This window comes from Caloenas nicobarica, chromosome Z (assembly GCF_036013445.1).
Source record: "Caloenas nicobarica isolate bCalNic1 chromosome Z, bCalNic1.hap1, whole genome shotgun sequence".
Classification (NCBI taxonomy): Eukaryota; Metazoa; Chordata; class Aves; order Columbiformes; family Columbidae; genus Caloenas; species Caloenas nicobarica.
In genome coordinates, this window is record NC_088284.1 from 61,090,016 (window position 1) to 61,097,605 (window position 7,590).

A 7,590-nucleotide genomic window follows, 5' to 3' on the forward strand; every position below is an offset into this window, starting at 1 on the left:
CAGTTCTCATGAACAGGTTTCTTCATAAACTTTTTGCTTAAGAAAGACCCAACAGAAGCCAAAATACTGTCAGCCATATGATTGTACTTAACAGAGAACTTAACACAAAACCCTTCACAAGAAGTAAAAGGCTACTGTAAAATCAAATCTCCCTTGTGCCCCTCCATCCCTGTCCCCTTGTGTGCCTCTCCATCTGTCCCCCGCTCCCCTGATGATATTTCACTATATGCTCCTTTGTCCCGCAGAACTTGTTGAACTTGTTCTGATAGTGGACTTAGAAGCAGAACGCTCTTGGGTTGTAAACTACTTCCTGTACACTTGTTCTGGGTTGAATAAATCCTAACCCTCTCCATGATTCCTGCCTTCCAATGAATCTTAGTGTTCCTCTTCGCCAGTTTTAGAGGGCTTCAGGAAGCTGAAGGGCCATGGAAAGGCCATTGGGATGGAGCTAGGGAGGGCTTTTAGTGGGAAGGGATCTGCCAGCTTCCTGGTAAGTAAATATTATCAGCATGTGCTTGGTCTTGTGATAGAACGGAAGGTTAAATTCGAGTGTCACTTTGTGTTGACTCAGAGATATATACAAATAGTTCACAGAGCTGCAATGGATACCACGCCAGTTTTAAAAACAAAAATAATCTGTGAGAAATGTTTGTTTCATAGCTGTTCTTGGAAATAAGAACAATGAAAAGCACTATTTTAATGCTGTCTTTCAAACTTGGTCAATTTTGTTCTGAAATCTGGCCAATATTTTGTATCTTTTGTTTATTCAGGACTGTTGAATGACTCCGATTTTTAGTTAAATATAATAGGTGCAGAATTGGTATTTAGCAGGGGGTACAAATATTTCTACTTATTAGCAAAATGTCTTTCTTTTACCTCTCTACTCAACAAAATTCTCTGAAATCTTTACCATCCTATCTTCCACAGCTCAGATGCTTTTTCGAATAACTCATATTCTATTTTAAAAGTAATTTCACTCCCATATTAATTGAAATACAGTATACACTACCACCGCTTTTTACTTTGTATGGAATAGAATGTTTTTCTCTTTGTAGATAGTTACTGACATTTTTTTTCCACAAATAAAGAATAAGAAGCTGAGTATCTCCCTGGTCTCATGTGCCAAGTGCAACTTGTTTCCCATGCTTTTACACCTTTATATTCTTCTGTAATGGACACGATTATGTTGTCCTACCTCTCTTTAGCCCTCTTAATCAGTCAAGCAGTCCAAGAGTTGGTGCTAGAGCCTAATGAAATAAAAGTATGTACAGCTTCTCACAACTCAGGAGAGGTTGCTACCAGAGAAAACAGTCGTCTAAATATGCAAAGTCAAACTTTTTTGATCTTTTCTTAAGGGTGGCATTTTGTTCTACCAGTGATCATACCTTTTAGTAAAACATATGTACCCATGAAATGGACTTGATTATACTTTGAAGATTGTTGAGCTTCAGATGATAAAAAATAAACAGCCAAAAAAAGTATTAAAAATGGCCATGAGTTACAAACAGATAATGGGAAGAGGTGAAGAAATCACCAGGCAAGAAAAGGATTTAATATTTATCCATTTCTACCCAGGATAACAGGAAGAATACTGAAAAAAACTTTTCAAATACTTTTTCCTTCTCACATAACCTCTGCCAAACAGGGAAGAAAGTTAGTTGCTGGAATGGCAACCTTTTCTTACAATTAGTGCTCTTATGCAGGAATTCAGATCGGTGCTCCATCCTCCAAACCCTCTTCAGGCTTGCAATCAGCAGCTACACGACATGGCAGCAGGCAGGGCCCTAGAAATCAGGTGATTCGAGAAACTTGCCTTCTATGCTTGAGCTGGGAAAATGAATGTATCAGTGCACTTCAGGGAGTCTAGCTTCTACAGATTTTAATTATCCTCATCTTAGTTCTTTCATCTACTTTGCTTTTATACCCTTCCTTTTTCTACTTCTTTTGTTTTCTTGGTTCTATTCTGCTTCCCCCATTTCCCTTTTGTTCTCTATTAAGTTTTCTTTCAAAGCAGCTTTCCCCTTTCTATGTTATTTCCTTTGCTTAATCACATTTGTGTTCTTTCCTCCTCCTTGTAGGTAGAAACACCAGCCTGCCACCTCACTAAGCACAACTGTGCACTCTTTATTTACATTATCTTCTGTTTTTCTACATCTTCACATATAAACTACTTACTAGCTCCCAGTTTTCTGTTCTAATTCTGTGGACATGAATAATCTTATATCTAGCACTGCAGTATCTCACTGTTGTCAACAAAGAGAAAACTTTACCTTTCCTTCTCTTTTTTCCATCTTGTCTCCTCTGTTTTCAGTTGTGAGTTTCCTCCTCCTTCCTTGGGTGATGAACCATTTAATCTTGCTAATCATGCAGGAAGCCATCTTTCTTTTTCTGGATTAGTTTTCTGCTTAGTTAATGAGTTTAATCAGCTAACAACAAAGTCTAGTAGGTGGTGGGAGTGTCTCAGAGAGAGAAGCAGCAGCAACAAGCTGTTTGAGTCACACACATTATCTCTTGAAATTGCAGTCTTAGTGCTAGGATTTCCATTTATTAAAAGCACATAGAGAGCAGTAACCTAAAATGCCTGAAATATCTTCCAGTAGTTTTGTCTGGAGTGGGGACAATGGACTTTCTTGTACAGAAGTCTTTATTTTGCCAGAATCAGGTCCTCCATCACTTGAATTTCATTCTTTGCAAAACCATCGGTAAATTAACCTGAAAAATCTAATTTAGAAGATGCACAAAACCAAGTATGGTTCATTCAATATTATATTTTGCAGCATTTCTACTACCCCAAAAGGAAGATAAATATATAAGGTAGGTTGTTGCCAACACACTTTTCACAGCTCCATAAACTGTAAACCACCTGTCTTGCCATTTGTTCATACTGTGCCAATTAGTGCAGTCTGATGACTACTATAAATCTGATGAGTGTCCAATAGTGATACTCACGAGAGCTGATTGCCATAGATGTCAGATCTAACCTGTATTTAATTTCGCCTTGGAGTAGGGGAATGCGGTCCTTTCTGGACCTGCTGGGGCAAGGTCCTGGAATAATTTGATCAGGTCTTATGAGGTCATACAAAGTATACTCAATGTTAAAAGTGCCTTGTCAGAGTCCCATCTGTTTGTAAGCTTGCCTTTTTTTTTTCCCCTGGTTTACTAAGTTCTCTGTGTGGATGCAACTGCAAATAAAGAACAACTTTGCAGGCTATAGTAACTGTTATTACATAGGCGTGTTTACAGCAACTTGACAGAAACACTAAGAGTACTGGGGTTGTAGGATGTTAGGGAAAATGAAAAGCTCACAGCAGCTCATTTAATTTCTGTATAAATTCAATGTGTATTCATGTGACATCCTTCTCAGCAAGAACACCAAAAAAGGAAGAGAAAAAAGGTATTTCAATCTACAGCTGGATACAGTTAGCAGTACTTTTTCTAAAGAATGTAGGAGTTCCCAAAATGCTTTTAAAGCTGGAAAGCGGAGAAGCACTGCCTACAACTAGGACGGGACTTAGCTTTCTTTTATCTAGTCATAGTCATAGCGTGTGAGACTTTTTTATTAATCAGATTTCTTAACAGTGTCTCCCATATTGTTCAGGCAGTTTAACTCCTTTAATTTGAAGAGAAATTATTCACAAAAATGCCATTTTAAAATTCATTTTTAAACCTCATATTCTCTACTGTTTACACCAGGTGTCTGGTGCTTTTGTCACATTTCTATGCACTTTGAAGTCCTGTCTATATTCGGATTCAATCTCATAATTTATCAGAGAATTATATATATATATTTTAAAATAATTTGATTGATAAGCTGAGTCTGCTCAGATGGGCGGGTCTAGTAAGCTCCAGCGCTGACACAAGGTTAGTGATAGAAGCAATGGTGTGGGGTTGTGTGTGGGGGGTACACGTTAAAGAAAGGCGATCTCATTTCAGTAGGAGCAAACTGTTGGATTGATCTCAGCTGTTTTAGGAAAAATACCCTGTGTTCAACACAATCATCACCCACTCCCCATCATATTCAGGAGCAGACAGCAAAAGACGACACTGCACACTGTGAAAAGCCTCAGTTTCTGTTTGGATATGCCTTTGAAAGGCGCAGAATGCCACATTTCATTATCAAACTACATGACGGAAAGCACAGTATTTCGGTGTAGCCCAACACCAAGACTTGCATATATGTTTTAGTAATTTTACTGTTCTAATCAGGTTACTTCACCAGTGCTGCAATTAAGTTACACGCACAGTTCCCTCCTCATCTTCTTCCCACACTTCACACTGTTAGTCTTGGGCTGAAAGTATTTTGGATGCACTCCTCTGTACGTGCTGTAGCTGTCTGATGTAGATTTATTTCTAATATTTATAAAGACTTTATGACTGTGTAAAAGTCAGTAATTTTTTTCCTTTTCGTTATTCTTTTCAGTATCAGTGTACCCAATTAATTGCATGCATGTCTGTGGAAGAACAATTCGGCTCAATGCTTTTAACTTTTAGCTATTAAGAGACATTATTTATTTCAGGCATAATGATTAAACCAAAGAAAGCGATTGCACAGAACACATCAGAAATTGAAAAATGGGGATTAGCTGGCGCCACAGCTCACAAAAGAATTAACAGACGACATTGCATGACCCAAAGCATTTCACTGTTTGTGCTTTACAACACATGGAAGAGAACGCTGAAGTGATAAAAGGGACACAAAGAAAGCAGAATAAAAGGCATGCTAGCTGTGGCTCAGCTAGAAATGAATATTGCTTGTAGCGATAGGGTCAGAGATCAAATGATGAATTTGTTTCTTTTAAAAATCAAATAAAAGGTATGAGTACACTAGCACTAATTTAGCAGTGCATGCTTTCAAAAATGTGCATAGCCAGCTGGCTTACTCGTTTTAAATGAGGTTCTAATTTGACGTTCTGGTCCTCTAATTAATCATATGATGTCCTAAGATTTTAATCTGGTTAAAAAAAATTAGAAGCTATGCCAGCTGTGCAAGCCTCAATAAAATGAGTTTGTCCCAAACTCAAAAAAAAAAATCTCTGCATTCTTCATCCTTGTTTGAATATTTATCTTTACCTTCTCATTATCCTGGGATAGTCTTTTACACATATAAAACTCTCAAAACTCAGTGAAGTCACATGAGTGCTGCATAGAAGATGGGCAGATACAGTGCTTAAAAATTCCTCTTCTCCAAATTTGTCTCAGAGTGTAATCCCAGAAGTAATCTAACATTTCACCAGAATTTTTATTTATATCCATGACAGAGGGACTATCTCCTGCTTTGAATACACCTTACTGAGCAGAAAATGGGAATTTAGAGCTAAGCTAGTACTGATCATATTTTGCACACTTGAGTGAAAAGATAGACATGCAAGAGAATTATGCTGATGAAAGACACTCATTTTCGTAGAACTTCTGATCCTTTCTTATTTTTCCTTGGGTGACCTCAGGATTTGAGCTGTTACTGATGTCATTCAAGTTAAAAACCTTGGACTATTGTCTCTTAAAATATCATCATTACCCTGGACAGATGTTTGAAAGTGCCTTTATGCCTTAAAAAACAAGGTGAAAAAAAAAGAACGTGCTTTTTGGAAACGTTATATGTTGATGTATGTCATGTTGTCATCCAGTAGATTAGTGTATGTCTTCCACCATAGCACAGTGTGGGGGGGAAACAACAACAAAACACTCCCAAACTCTGCCCTCTGTCCCAACATACTATAACTACAGAAACTCAGCCTACTGCAGTACTAAACTGGCACAAAAGGGTTCTCAATCTCGTCAGGATTGGGATTTCACACAGGAAGGGTGATGTGATTGAAAATAAGGTATGGAATTGGAATACAGAAATAAAGAAAAGCGGACAGTGTAAGAAGCTCAATTTTTAAAATGCCATGAGAACACAAAGACCAGAAAAAAATATTTTCAGAAGTGTTCATATACTTCTTTAAAAACAGTATTCACAATGTACCCTCCTATCGGATATACTTCCCCTTGTAACTTGTAAATTACATGTATTAGCCTGCAACTAATATTTATTCCATGATTGATTATAGTCTTTTTGATTTAACAGTCACTGTGTGTGTTTTTAACAAAGTCAAAATATACCAAGATGAAATAATCCTCTGCACATGCCAGAAACTTTACTCATTTAATGCTCGTTTGATTCCAGTATAGCAAATGCTATTCTTCATTGTTTTATGGAGAGGAAAAACAACATTTAAAAGATCAGTTAAGTATCAGGTGAAGTCAGTAAGAATATTTTTGGACTTCCTCAGGTACTCTGATTATAGCACTATTAATGGGATGGATGGCTGAGTCTAAGGACAACAAAGGCTACATGAAATCATGTGAGGTCAAAAACATTAATTTTCAAGAGCTGCTTGGTTGATACATTCCAAATTTTTCAAGGGTTCTGAATTCATGTTGATTCTCAGAGCTGTGACAGCCTCAGTGCTTTGAATTTCATTACAATAAAATAAAAATGTTGTAAAGAATTGTGTAGACTACTAAACTGAAAATAAAGCAATAAAACTATGGAGTATCAAACTCAAGTCAAAATTCATTTCAGTATTTAATTACATTTACTCTCAAAATTATCAGTCTTTAAAACTTCAAATGTAAGATCTATCCATTTCGTGTTAATTCTGACTACTTACAAATCACAACTTATTTACTAAGGGATTCTGCATATGTAAGCTGATGTTAGCTAAAAGTTTTAGTATTAAAACCAAACTATTTGATGTTTGAAACAAGATCTCATAGGCAAAAAAGAGATTTCTGTCTTTGTATTCACTTATTCTGCAAATTCTAACCTTTTATGTCTCCCTATCATACACTCTAATTTTGAATTTAAGTGAACAATTAGAACTGTGGCAATTCCTGGTTAGTAAAAATTGCATTTAATTTCTACTTTCTCCAGAATTCTAAACCCAGAGCAAATTCTAGAAAATAGTATTCTAGAGGCAATAATTCGGGCTGTATACACTTGTTCAGTTTTTTTCCTTCGTACTTGTTCTGTGCAGTGAACTGAAGGTAAAGTTATTTCAGCTACTTCCTGTGTTATCACATAAAGGGGTTTAAAGACAAAAGAATAAACAATGTAGGTGACGGAAGAATTAAAAACCAAAAAAAGGCACCTTTCTCGATTTCCACTTATGATCACGGGAGCACTATCTCATTCACTTCACACTGACTCTTCTTCTTAGCCAACTTGTGGCGGAGCCCGCTTCTATCATATTTTGGGTCTTTCTCTACTTGAAAAGGCTAAGTTTGATGACTGTTCCCTGCATCAGGCCAACAGATGTCTTCTTTTTATTGGACAAAGTTGCCAAACTGCTAGTTTCTGCAGTGCTTTTGGAAAAAAATATGGCAGTTCATCCAAACCAATTTATGTTCATGGTTTCGAATCACTTACAGCAATCACACAGGCTAAACCAGAGTTTTAGTTCTTTCACGGTATCCTTCAGTCAGTACTTACCCACTTCGTGTCTAGTTTCCTCTGTTACTTTTCTTGTGCAGTGAAACACTTTTCAGGACAACAGTAAAAAAACGGTTCTCATTCACTTGCTCAACTAAAGACAATAATACATTTCT